The sequence below is a fragment of the Rhododendron vialii genome, chromosome 6a, assembly GCF_030253575.1.
Source record: "Rhododendron vialii isolate Sample 1 chromosome 6a, ASM3025357v1".
Lineage (NCBI taxonomy): Eukaryota > Viridiplantae > Streptophyta > Magnoliopsida > Ericales > Ericaceae > Rhododendron > Rhododendron vialii.
In genome coordinates, this window is record NC_080562.1 from 25,852,512 (window position 1) to 25,867,092 (window position 14,581).

A 14,581-nucleotide genomic window follows, 5' to 3' on the forward strand; every position below is an offset into this window, starting at 1 on the left:
ACAGATATATTCTTTTGTTGGGAGGATTTCCGTGTAGTTTTATTACCTTGAGCACAATATTGGTACGTCGACTTGTTGGTTACTATATGGTTGAGGCAAAAGAGGTGATTTGTGTAATGAAGAGCTTTTTTCTTCTACTTGGGTAACCAAATGCGTGCTAATTGTGAATAGGTACATATGACAGGATTTTTGAAAATTATCGGTTAACAATAATGCCACGAACGTTTCAGTTCAATTATAGATTTACCCGTTTTCCCTCTTATCCGGTTTCCTGCTTTCTCTCTCATCTGAGCTTTGTTCTCTATTTGGAGCGGACCTGTTTCTCCCCTTCCTCCTCTTCCCTATTGACACTACACTACACTTTTCTCTCCACTTTCCTCTCACTATGAGAGACTGTCATCTTGCCCAAGAGGGAGGGCTTGATTTTGATTCCATAGATGGGGTTGATGAACAGTATGTGAGTTCTTTGATTGGATCTGTTTTCGTTTTCTGCATTGTGGTAATGCTCTGATGTGTTTAATGAGTTTGCAATTCTTATTATTGTTTCAAAATCGGACTAATTGTTTGGGCAATCTTAGTTCAATTTGATTTGGTGGAATTGAAAGGTTGTGTCATTTTTGAATCGCATCATAAACACATTAGCTCATCTCTTCTGCCAATTTTGTTCACAGAAGTCGGTCTCCGTATGCATCAGGTATGGAACTTTTGACGAAAGAAGTATAAGAGGAGAGAGAAGTTGATTTAAAGAGAGAGCATGGAATATGTGAGATAAATTAATCAGAAGAGGGAAATTGCTTGGGATTATTTTTCAATTGCAGGCCGGGTGAGGCAATGAGAGAATGGTGATCAGTTTTGATTTTTTGGTGAGAGAAAATAAGAAAAGATGAGAGAATAGTAAGTCGTTTGCCTAAATTATTTAATGAAATATGTTGGTGAATGGTGATAAAAAGTGAAATGACGTTGATTAGAGATACATGGATGGAGCTTGAAAGCTGATGTCGGAATTTGCTTTCACATTGATGTGCATGAATGGGCAAGAGGGGGTTCTCTGTCCTGGTAGTGTGTGCTAATAAAGGAGATGGAGTTTTGCTATTATCAACCATATGAAGTGATGGGAAGACATTAATATCAAGATGTCTTGTCTTATGGTTCATTTACTTAAAAGCAACTTCTTTTATGTACTCCTTTCGTCCTTTTTTAAGTGTCCTGCTTCGTAATTTCAACTTATTAAAAAGACATCATCATTATACCTTTCACATCAACTTTTTCCTGAACTTTTCCTACTTACCCATCATCATTACACTTTTACTCACTTACTTTTTAAAATGGAATATACTTTTAGGGACAAAATAGACAATTCACCAACTTTTACTCACTAACTTTACAAAATGGACATTTATTAAGGGACAGTCCAAAATAAAATACCGGACTATAAATAAAGGACGGAGGGAGTATAGGATAGGAATAGGAGAGCCATAACAGGGAGTGGGGACTTATTAAAGCTTCAAATAACAGCCAACAAAAAAAAAAACTTCCAACAACAATTATTCAGTCGTCTTGGAGCACCAGTATATTGACTAAGATTCTTCCGATCTTCTAATGAGTTTGGGAGTAAACTTGAACTGGCCTAGTTCATCCATTTTTGCACATACCATGCTAACGGCACTCAAACAAAAATTACGAGAATTATGTGTAGCATATACGTCAAGGCTTTGTTTGCTTTGATTTCTCGTAACCACCCCCCTCTATCATCGCAGTACTTAATTAGTTCTCTCTCCAATTATTACTAATATTACTCTATCTCTCTCGGAACTTATGAACCCAAAAAGATGCTCTTCTATTTGTTCTTGGCCTTCGAACCCATCAAATGTTTATAATGTCACCATAAAATGAGAATTTTTCCAAGGAACTCAAATGGTTCTCGACTCTCCCACATAAAGAATCCTACCAAAGTACCATTCGAAGACGAAGTCCCCAGTTGTGGATTTAGGTAGGAATGGTTGATTCCGGTTTTAGTTTCATGAAAAGTAACCGCACCGTAAATCAAATTTAATCGTAACTGTAACCGAACCGCATCATAATTACACGTAGACCTTTGTATGTACACAGTTATAACATCACCACTATGGCTGTAAACGAACCGAATCGTTCGCGAACAGCTCTAGACTCGACTCGATAATGGCTCGGTTCGTCATATAAATGAACGAGCTCGAGCTCGAAATTTAGCTCGTTTTGTTAATGAACCGAGCTCGAGTTGCCTCAAACTCGGCTCAAGTTGAATCGCGAGCTCAAATATTACTCCATATACCAGCGCATGCCCGTGGCTGAAGGCGCGGCTCCGAATCGATGGTTAAAAAATTATTCTTGAATATCCCTCTAACCTCTTTAACGCAAAGGCCAAAAAAACTCAACATAGCATCCTTCTTTACTCATCAATTTATTTAAAAAAATCTCAAAATAGTTCAATTTTTTTCCCCGAAGAAACATGTAGAACAATTATGTGTATTCTTATAAAAAAGATTGTTTTCTTTTCGCGTATAAATCAAAAAATGATTGTTTCCTTTTTTTACCGTAGGAAAATCAAACTTAAAAGAATCAACTTAAAAGCAAATATTGAATTAAATGTACGGAAATCAACTTTAGAGAAATCTATTGAAAAAGGGAGGAGAGTATATTTCTCTATGAGGGAAACACGTAACTTCTTTTTAACATTAGTGTAGTTGGATATAAATATTCATTCAATACGACGGCTATAACCTTATTAGAAAGTACGATCGAATGGCTATAAATGCTGCTTTGTTTGTATGCGTAGACATTTTTAAAGAAAACCGCTCTGTTTTATATATATACAATCCCCTTCTTATACAGACACCCTCAAATAAAGAAAATGTGGTCATCGTTGTCAACTGTTGGATCGTGTTTTCAATGGTCCAGATTTGCTGATGGTTATAAACCATTTATGACAGGAGGGTTTTCAAGGACAGAGACCAAGCAAGAGCTCGCTTGGGATCCGTATCAAACTTAGAGTTGGCTCGATTGTTTTTGTTTAAAATATAATATTAGACTTTAATTATTTCGTTAATTTTGTACTTTAATTTCAGGTTGTAATAATTTAAATCACTATTTTGGATTAATCATGGTTAATTAAAATTAATATTTTCTAAGAAAATTATTTAATAATACCTCCAAAATTCAGTTGAAAATTGGGGCGTTACAACTTGCATTGGAGATATGCCCTTATATAGCCTATTTGGATGGTGAGAAAATGTGAGATAAGAAAAGGGAGGCCTTTCTCATCAAATCTCATCATTTTTGGTGAGATTGGGTGATAGGGCTGTAAACGAACCGAGCAACTCGCGGACTTGGCTCGGCTCGGTTCGTTAAGGCTCAGTTCAACTCGGGTCATTTAGTAAACGAGCCGAGCTCGGCGCTTGACAAAAACTTGGCTCGTTAAGGGTGACTCAACTCAATTAAAGAGGCTTGTATAGTAAATGATTTAGCTTGGCTCGATAAGGGCTCGGCTCATTAAGGCACGAGCCGAGCTCGAGCTAGAATTTTGGGCTTGTTTACTAAACGAGTCGAGCTTGAGCTTGAGCTTGACAAAGCTCGGCTCGGCTCGGCTCGTTTACAGCCCTGAGAAAGGGGAGGAGCCAATCAAAATATTTTATTGTTGTACATTTCTTTCTATTTCTCATCAAAATAGTCAATCTAAATGAGTGATTTAACTAGAAAGAGAGATACTTATTCACGGAGCCGTTACGGAGTTGCACAATCTCACACGTCCATCTCGACAATCAATGGTCTGGATTTTAAAAGAACTTTTCTGGAACTCTTCCCCGGAAAAGTTTTTTTAAAATCTAGACCGTCCAAAACACTTTTGGACACGCGCGATTCACTTTTGGGCAAAGTCCACTTTCAACCCTTGTGGTTTGGGTCATGTGCAGATACACCTCTTATAATTCAAAAGTATGCACATATTAACAGAGGTGTATTTCACACTCCTCTAAAATATAATTTGAGTCGTTCATAATGTATTAAATATATAATGGAATATCTCTGTGAAAAAATAATTTCGACCAGGCATCAATAACCCAGTGATTTAATTCTTGATAAATTTAAAATTTAAAATTTTAATTTCATAATAAAATTGATTCGAGCATGAGATTTTTATTTTTTGATCGACTTGAATTCTGGCATAGATGTAGTACTTGTCAAACTCTATAATATCAATGGCTTGGATCCATTTTTTGATATAAGGGATGGTTTGATTAGATTTAAAAAAGATGAAGAATCAAGGGAGATAATAAGGGCATATCGGCCTTTTAATGTTGTGTACGTTGATCTCTATTATAAAATAGAAGGGTGTGGGGACAAATTATTGCAATGGCTCAGATTTGTTTGATCCAAGAGTTGATGTGTGCTCTTCAACTCTCTTAAGAATGTGCCCAAAATTTATGTAGTATGTAGGAAGGGTATTTATGTCTTTTGTATTGAGTCTATATATAGGTGTTAGAGTCCTTTCTTTTGCAACTTTTTATCATTTTGAATAAATATTATCAAGAGCTAGTCTCTTTTGTATCCCATTTGGAAGCTTCTCTCTCTACATTATTTATGGGTATCTTTGGTTGCATCATTTGGTATCAGAGCTTCTAGGCTCGATCCCCACCGTTAATCTCACCGGAGATTTCATCGGAAACCTAAAACGGAGCTGAAAAATCTCGCCGGAGCCCCCAAATCACTCCAAATCCTCAGATCTATCCAACCCAACACCCTATACTTCGATTTCGACCCTATTTAGCCCTGAATCGAACCCAAAACCCTTCAGATCTGACCTGTTCGAACTTGAATCAGCCATTTCGGCACTATTCAAGCTCGATCTACCCATTTCGGCACTGTTCGGACCTGTTTGAACAAGACCCAGCCTTGTTCGAGCTCAAATCTGCAATTTCGGAACTCAAATCGAAGTTTCAAACCCAGATCTGCCTGTTTCGGACCATTTCGGAGCTATTTCGGAGTTGCTACAGTGATTCCGAGTCTGCTACAGTGATTTCGAAACTGCTACAGTGATTTCGGAACTGCTACAGTGATTTCGAGCACAGCTACAGTGATTTTGGAGCTTGCTACAGTGTTTTCAAGTCAGATCTGTGAGTTTTGAGAGTTTTCGGACTGATTTTTGCTGATTTCGAACAAGATCTAAGGTGGGTAAGTGTCGATTCTTTATTTTCTTTGCTGGATTGTTGCTAGATTACTCCGTAGTTATCAATTCGAGTATGATTATTGGTGATTATGTGTTTTTGGGGTTGTTTTGTTGAAATTGGTTGCTGAGTTGACTGGGTTTTCATTATTTGGGGTGGATTTACTTGTTTGGAGTTGAATTTGGGTATTGTAATGGCTTATCGGGCTAGAGGTAGAAGAGGAGGTAGAGGTAGAGGCTTTGTGGTGAACAATGGTGAGGAGAATGAGTTTGGCAACCAAAACCATGAGATTCAAGAGTTGAGACAACAAGTTGCTACCGTAACGGCGATGGTGCAAGGCTTGCAAGTGTCACGTGCGGGTAGTGGAGGGTCCGAGGACTCTTAAAGTCACTTTGACAATCCTTTTGGTAATCCGAATTGGCTTGGGCCACCTTCCACTCACTCTCTTTATAGGTGGGAGAAAAACATTAAGATTGAACTTTTCGAGTTCAATGGAAGTCTTAACCCGAATGAGTTTGTTGATTGGATTAATACGGTTGAAAGAGTGTTTGATTATGGAGACGTCTCCGAGGAGAAGAAGATGAAGTTATTGGCTATCCGCCTCAAAGGAAGAGCTTCCGCTTGGTGGGAGCAATTGCAAGGAACTAGGCTACGAGGAGGAAAGGGAAAGATTAGAGAATGGGAGAAAATGAAGAAGAAACTCAATGAACAATTCTTGCCTTTCAACTATATGCAAAATCTCTACAAGAATTTGCATAATCTCAAACAAGTTGGAAGTGTTGATGAGTACACGGAGGCTTTCCATCAACTTGTTGCTAGAGTTGATTTGAATGAAAGTGAAGATCAAATGGTTGCAAGGTACATAAGTGGGTTGACAATCACAATCCAAGATACCCTCGCTATGCAAACTTTGTGGACGGTTTCGGAAGCTTACAATCGGGCCTTGGTGGCCGAAAAGCAAGAAAAGAGGAAGTTTTCGAGATCCGGGCAACAATATCAAGGTGGTTCCAAGTCCGGGCAGCCCTTTTACCCTTATGCTAGAGGTGGTTCTTCCTCTAGTGGTGGCCAAGGTGCTTCTTCTGGAGTTGGTACTCAAAACCGAGCAGATAAAGCTTCAACACCCGCTCAAAAATTAGTCTCAATCCGGTGCTTCGGGGGCTCGAAATCAATTCCAAAGTGGGGGTTTCAAGTGTTTCAAGTGTGGGGAACCGGGTCACAAGTCTTCGGATTGTCGTAAGACTTCCGGAGGTCGTAACAAGGCATTTTTCATTGAGGAGGTTACGGAACAAGGTTGTGAAGATGATATTCCCATTTATGATGAAAAAATATGTGAAGAAATTGGATGCGATAATGAGGAAGAAGAAGGCTATGCGTTGATGATAAAAAAGACTCTCCTTACTCCTAAGGATGTTGGTAATGAAGATTGGTTGCGTACCAATATCTTTTACACCACTTGCAATGTTGGTGGTAGAGTTTGCAACATGATTATTGATAACGGAAGTTGTGAGAATGTAGTCTCTCAAGAGGTGGTGGACAAGTTACAACTCAAAGTGGAGGAGCATCCCCATCCTTATACCCTTTCTTGGTTCAAGAAGGATAATGAAATCAAGGTGACTAAAAGGTGCTTGGTATCTTTCTCCATTCGGTAAAAGTACTTTGATGAAGTTTGGTGCGATGTGGTACCTATGGATGCTTGTCATATACTACTTGGTCGCCCGTGGCAATATGATAGGCATTCCATCCATGATGGAAAGAAGAATACTTACACCGTCCTTAAGGAGAAGCGACAATTCACTTTGTTACCTATGACGGAGAAGGTGACTACGAAGCCTCCTCCCACTACGTTGCTTGCTTATAAAGGATTTCTCAAGGAAAGTCATGAAATCGGGTATGTTCTAGTGTTGGTTCCTATGGCGGATATGGGGTGTGTCGGATGTTCCCGAGGCAATTTCTAAACTTTTGAAGGAGTATGTTGATGTGTTTTCTCAAGAGTTGCCTCCCGACTTGCCTCATTTGCGAGATATTCAACATTGTATCGACTTGGTACCTGAGGCGCCCCTTCCGAACAATCCTGCATATAGAATGTCTCCAAGGGAGAGGAAAGAGATTCAAAGGCAAGTTAAAGATCTTCTAGAGAAAGACTACATAAGGGCTAGCCTTAGCCCTTGTGCAGTGCCGGCTCTTTTGACTCCGAAGAAGGATGGTTCGTGGAGGATGTATGTGGATAGTAGAGCTATCAACAAGATCACTATCAAGTACCGCTTTCCCATTCCAAGGCTAGATGATATGTTGGATTGCCTTGCCGGTTCAAAGGTCTTCTCAAAGATTGATCTAAGAAGTGGTTATCATCAAATTCGAGTTCGCCCGGGAGATGAATGGAAAATGGCTTTCAATACCCCTCATGGCCTCTTTGAATGGCTTGTGATGCCTTTTGGTCTTACCAATGCGCCAAGCACTTTTATGCGGGTAATGACTCAAATGCTTCAACCTCTCTTAGGTATATGTGTAGTTGTGTACTTTGATGATATATTGGTGTATAGTCGGTGTTTTGAAGATCACTCATCCCACCTCCAACAAGTCTTTGAAATCTTACAAAAAGAGAAGTTTTATGGGAACTTGAAGAAGTGTAGTTTTGCTGTTGATAAGGTGGTATTTTTGGGGTATGTTGTGTCTTCAAAAGGGGTTCACATGGATGAAGACAAGATTAAGGCCATTGTGGAATGGCCAACGCCTACGAGTGTTCATGAAGTGAGGAGTTTTCATGGGTTAGCTACCTTCTACCGGAGGTTCATCGCCAACTTTAGTAGTATTGCAGCTCCTCTAACCGATTGCCTCAAGCAAAGGGTGTTTATATGGTCCCAAGAAGCCACCGAGAGTTTTAAATTGTTGAAGTCCAAGCTTATGGAAGCTCCTATCTTGGTCTTACCCGACTTTGACAAAACTTTTGAACTTGATTGTGATGCTTCGGGAGTGGGAATTGGTGGAGTCTTAAGCCAAGGTGGTCAACCTATTGCTTTCTTTAGCGAGAAGTTGAACAGTGCTAAACTCAAGTACTCTACTTATGACTTGGAATTCTATGCCATTGTCCAAGCCATCAAGCATTGGAGTTACTACCTTGCCTACAAGGAATTTGTCCTCAACACCGATCATGAAACTCTTAAGTACATCAATAGCCAACAACACCTCAATAAATGGCATGCCAAGTGGGTGGCTTATCTATAACAATTCACGTTCTCTTTGAGGCACAAATCGAGGATTCTCAACAAAGTGGCCAATGGTTTGAGTAGAAGAGTGGCTCTCTTGGTGGAAATGAAGAACAAGGTTGTTGGGTTTGAAGAATTCCGCACTTTCTATGCCAAAGATCCTTATTTTAGTAAGATAATCGATGCTTTACAAAGGGGTAATAAGGTTGTCGATCCATGTTTCATGTTGAAGGATGGATTTCTCTTCAAAGAACTTAAATTGTGTGTCCCTACATGCTCTTTAAGGGAGCAATTGTTGGCCGAAAGTCACAAGTTGGGTCATTTTGGCAAGGATAAGACTCTAGCATTACTTCAAGATGCATACTATTGGCCATGAATGAATAAAAATGTGGGGGGCTATGTGCAAAGGTGCCAAACTTGTCAACGGAGTAAGGGAACAACCACTAATGCGGGATTGTATTTGCCTTTACCGGTGCCGGAAAGTCCTTGAAAATGCGTGAGTAAGAATTTTGTCTTGGGGCTTCCTCCTACGCAAAGGCGGAGTGATTCTATCATGGTGGTAGTGGATCGGTTTTCAAAAATGGCTCATTTCATTCCTTGTAAGAAGACTATGGATGCGACTAACATTGCCAATCTCTATTTCAAGGAGGTCTACAAGTTGCATGGTGTCCCTACTTCTATTGTCTCCGATAGAGATGAAAAGTTTCTTGCCCACTTTTGGAGGACCTTGTGGAGGAAGATTGGCACCAACTTATACTTTAGTACTTCTTTTCACCCTCAAACCGATGGTCAAACGGAAGTGGTAAACCGGAGTCTTGGGAATTTGTTGCGATGCTTAGTTGGTGAACATCCAAAAAGTTAGGATGGAATTCTTCCTTTGGCGGAGTTTGCTTACAATTCTTCTCTAAACCGCACCATCCACACTTCCCCATTTGAAACGATTTACGGGTTGAAACCTTCTAATGTGGTTGACCTCGTTCCTTTGCCAATCCCTAAGAGGGGACACTCCAAGGCGGAAGATATGGCTACGTTTATGAAGAATATCCACTCTCAAGTTAAGCTCAACATTGAGAAGTCTAATGCGAAGTATAAGGCAGCCGTTGATGCACACAAAATGGAGGTTTTGTTCAAAGAAGGGGATCTTGTTTGGGTTATCTTGAGTAAGGATAGGCATCATCACGGTGCTTACATGAAGTTGAACGATCGGAAAGTGGGTCCTTGTGAAGTCTTGCGGAAGATCAATGACAACGCTTATCAAGTCCGCTTACCCTCTCACTTGAGCATCTCCAACACATTCAATGTGCAACACTTGGTGCCCTATTTGCCGGAGGACACTACTATAACTTGAGGACAAGTTTCTTTTAGTAGGGGAGTAAGATGTAGTATGTAGGATGGGTATTTATGTCTTTTGTATTGAGTCTATATATAGGTGTTAGAGTCCTTTCTTTTGCAACTTTTTATCATTTTGAACAATATTATCAAGAGCTAGTCTCTTGTGTATACCATTTGGGAGTTTCTCTCTCTACATTATCTATGGGTATCTTTGGTTGCATCAACCTTTCAAATATTTCACAAAAATGTCATCTTTTCTTTTTACCCAAATTTTGTCGTGAGCATAATAAAAAAAAAAATCCCCCTACCGCCTATCTCTCTCTCTCGCTCCTGTCATCTTTCGAATCCCCATCGAGGTCTACAAATTCTGCCGAAAGTTAGGCGAAAAAATATTCCTTTCGATTATCAAAAAAAAAAAAGAAATATTCATTTGGGATTTTTGATTTATTCCAGCGAAGCTGGCTGAAGAAAGCTACGTGAAAGCTGGGCCAAGAAAGCTCCGTGAAAGCAAAGATAATGGGTCTAACAAAGAAACCATTTTTTGAAAGCCGTGTGAAACATGCCTTTGGGAGTTTTTGCTGTCTGTTTCTTTTCAAGGTGCAAGTAATGTTTAAATTTCAATTTAGCTACTGTTCCAGGTAAAATTTGTGTCTGTTCCGAGTGTTCAAAAAATTTGGGTGATTTTTTTGGTGCGGGTGGGTGGGTGTGTTGTTACATGTTACACATAATTGAATTTTGTTATTTTGACTCATCTTGACGTTCCGTTTTGAATGATAGTTTAGTAGTGTAATCCGCGCTTAAGTTCATGTGTTTTCAGACCCTTTTTTTTCTTTTTCTCCCTTCCTTTTTCTATTATTATCGAGTTGCTCGTGCCTACATGGGTAGAAATTGATGCAAGTCTTGGTAGATATTGAACTTCAGAATAGTAACTCCATGGGAATATAATTTTCAGCAAATTGAGTTAATTCCAATCTGGATGGGTAGTGCCGTAGGCACGGACAAGTACTATGCCTCTTATGATCGTTTACACTGAGGTATTTCAACCAAAGCCTGAGGTCTCTATAACTTTTTTCGATAGCCTGTTTTTTCTCGCGGTCCGAACTATTTTTTTTTACTCTTTATTAGGTTAGTTTATATCGTTTGATAACTATTAGTGATTGAAGTTATATTGAGGTTTTTGATTTCTGGGTTCTGATATGTATTTTCATTTCTGCAAATGGATTTAATGTATGTGGTGGGAGATGTAGGGAGGTATTCCCGAACAAATACTTTTAGTTGCCGAACACGTGATATTTGGCAGCACGTGCTAAGTATGACAGGACTTATCGCCGAGCAGTATTGTGAATGGCGATATGGACCAATGATATGGGAACTCATTGATCCATGTAGTCTGATCAGCTAATAAAGACAAAAGGCATGTGAGGTCGTTAGTCCAAATAATTGATAAAGGACCAGTTACATGTGAAGTAACTGGTCCAAGCCGTCTGCTCGGCCATGAGATGGCCAAACAAGGAAAAAGATCCAATCAAGAGTAGGAGCAGAGGGAATATTCTGGAAGAATCCAGAATAGTCATGTCCCATAAGGGAATAAGATCCCGAGAATATAGGATCTGGGAAAGATACCCAATGAGAATGGGATGTTCAGCCAGTAATGGAAAAGAATCCTAAAAGGACTCTTTTCTAGTAAACTGATAAGGGAAACGAGAATCCTTGATATCATGGGTTTCCTATACGAGTTGGGAATCCTATGGCAACAAGCATACGCAAATCTATAAATATGAGGCAACCCTAGAGGCAAAAGGTACGCATTACATTGCATTATTCGATATCTCCTACTGATAATTAGGGTTTCTCTAGTACGTGATACTAACTTTGCCATCGGAGGGCCTTTGCCAAGAGAGGCAAAGGTGCACTCACCCCCTATCTATTTTGCAGATTAGGGTTCCGACGACGAATTAGGGTTTCGGTGAAAAAACACGAATAAGCCGTTGCAATCCAAGGTGATCCGAAGGATCAATTGTTTTCATCCCCCTACAATTGGCGCCGTCTGTGGGAAACGAACAAACTTTTCTAAAAAGTAATCGCGATGGAAGAAGATCCAGTTACTCCATTTAGTCAAAAGGACCAGTTGGGTGGGGGAAGAGATAAATCCCCACCAGGCGCTCTGAGAAAGCCCACTGGTAGACATGACAGAGATAACTCCAAAGAAAAAGGAGACAAAACTGCTACTGGCTCCACGAGAAAGAGTAAGTCTCATCGAAGAGAAGAGTCAGTCACCCATTCAAGAAGTATACACAATGATAACGATGTCCTCGATAAAAAGAGAAGGGAAATCGAGGAGTATGCTCGTTTAATTAGAAAATGAGAGTATGAGATACAGGAATTGCAGCGGGTACGAGAGCACCCAGAAGATTCTGGACTTTCTCAAAGGAATTCCCAAAAGGATGGACGGACTCTGGTAGTCCATAAGCAGGCTCATTCACGAAGGAGAAGAAGCAGAAGTCCTATCATAAGGCGATATGAAGCTTCTCCATGGAAAAGGAGAAGCAGAAGTAAAAGCCGAACATCGGAGAGAAGGGCTTCTTTACGAAAAAGGAGGAGCAGAGACCGAAGTTCCACCCCAGAAGAGGAGGAAACAAGGAAACATCATCGAGATAGGTACGAGAGACCTGATGCCGATTGGGTCAAGGTTACGGCTCACAAGTCAAAGGAGCTCGAGAATGGGACAGTAACTGCACGAGAAGCAGCACGAAAGGCCCTAAGTAATATTGCAGTCTCCCCCTTTACAAAGAGGCTTCAAGAGGCTAGGTTGCCGAGCAGGGTGAAACACGATACGTTCGTACTTTACGAGACAAATACGGATCCCGTGGCTCACATACAGCATTATCAACAGGCTATGTTTTATGCATGAGGGGGATGATGCCATCTTATGCAAGATGTTTCCCTCCAGTCTTGGCAAGGTGGCTTTAGCCTGGTTTCATAAACTGGCCCCACGATCCATACGAGGATGGAGGCAGTTGGCCGAGAAATTCACTGCTCGGTTCTTGACAAACAGAAAAGCCCCAAAGACTTTTGAAAGTCTTTCCACCATGAAACGGGAGGAAAATGAACAGATCAGGGATTATGCAAAGAAGTACTGAGAAACTTTCAACGAGATTGAAAGCTGCAGTGAGGAGTATGCAATTGCTACCTTCAAGACTGGATTGCCTGTTCGGGGAGAGCTGCGTCGCTCATTAAATAAATATCGGGTAGCCACATTGGCTAAACTGATGGAACGGATAGAGCAACATGCCAGAATGGAGGATGACATACTCCGTGAGGATGGCAGGACTGTTGCCGAGCAGCCGAAGGTACCTGTCAAGAAGGTGGATAAGCCAAAGCCCAAGACTTATAGAGAGAGAAGGGAGTATGGGCAGGCTAAGAAAGAGCCGTACAAGGATAAGCAAGCTCCTGACCCCAAATCTTTCTTTTCTATCACTACGGTTTGGAATGAACCAATTTGTAGGATTCTTTATCGAATAAAGAATCAGCCATATTTTAAATGGCCCCCGAGTCTAGGCGGAGACAAGGATGCAAAACGTGCTACGAATCAGCACTGCAGTTACCATAAAGATTGGGGCCATATGACTAAGGATTGCGAGATGTACAAGAGACACCTTGATGATCTGGTCTCTCGGGGCTATCTCAAGGAAATTATCCAGGAGGATCCAAAGGAGAAAGGGAAAACTATGGAATTGGGTTACGAGCAAAACCCTAAAGGAGTAATCCATATGATACATGGGTTGGCCACACCTTATACGAGAAATGAGGTTAGGCTGTTACAAAGGCAAGTCAAGCACGATCAGCATGTGATGCGACTGGGAAACAAGAGAGGGCGAGAGAATAATGTGTGCAATGAAAGCATAGCATTCACAGATGATGACCTGGGAGAAGTCCAAATGCCCCACAACGATGCTTTGGTCGTAACCCTACGAGTTGGGGAATATGACATTGAGAGGATTCTAGTTGACTCAGGAAGTTGTACAAAGGTGATGTACTACGATGCGTTCAAGAAGCTGGGGCTGGCCCAAACAGACTTAGAGCAATCTACAACACCTCTGATTGGGTTTGGTGCAGGAGCAGTCTGGCCTCTTGGAAAGGTAACGCTACCTGTTCGGGCTGGATCAGTGGTGTTGAGGACAGATTTTTTAGTTGTCGATGTTCCTTCTTTCTATAACGCGATTATAGGGAGGACATGGTTGCACAAGATAAGAGCAGTCTCCTCGACTTATCACCAGATGGTGAAGTTCCCAGGATCGAATGGGGTTGAGGTATTTAGAGGCAATCAGAAAGTGGCACAACAATGTTTGATTTCCATCATTAAAAGAGCCCCAAAGGTCCACCATATTCATACATTAGAAGTACCAAATTGATAAGCCCTCAATAGTGTAAATAAATGGGCTTATGGATCCCTATTTTGTCACTCTCACGTGCGTAACTTGCTTTATTTAGATGATATTGCACAGAGGTTGTGTTTTTGTGAGTTATAGGTAAAAATGTGGAAATAAGACGTTTTGAACGCTTAGGAGAACAACCCAAAAGCATCCAAAGAGCCAAGACCATGTGGCATCCCGCCACCGAGTCCCAAGGAGCATGTAAAGAAGGGTTGAAGGCTATTCGGGGCATCAAAGTGGCCGTTGGAAAGAAGAAAACAATTTGGAAGTTTTCTGCCAGCAGTGTACCGGTACCGCGGATCTGTGGTACCTGTACAACTCGGACGGATTTGTTTCAAAATGCTGAGAAACAAGACTTGTACCGGTACCAAGATTTCGTGGTACCGGTACAACCTGGAAAAAATCTGCTTTTTGTGCC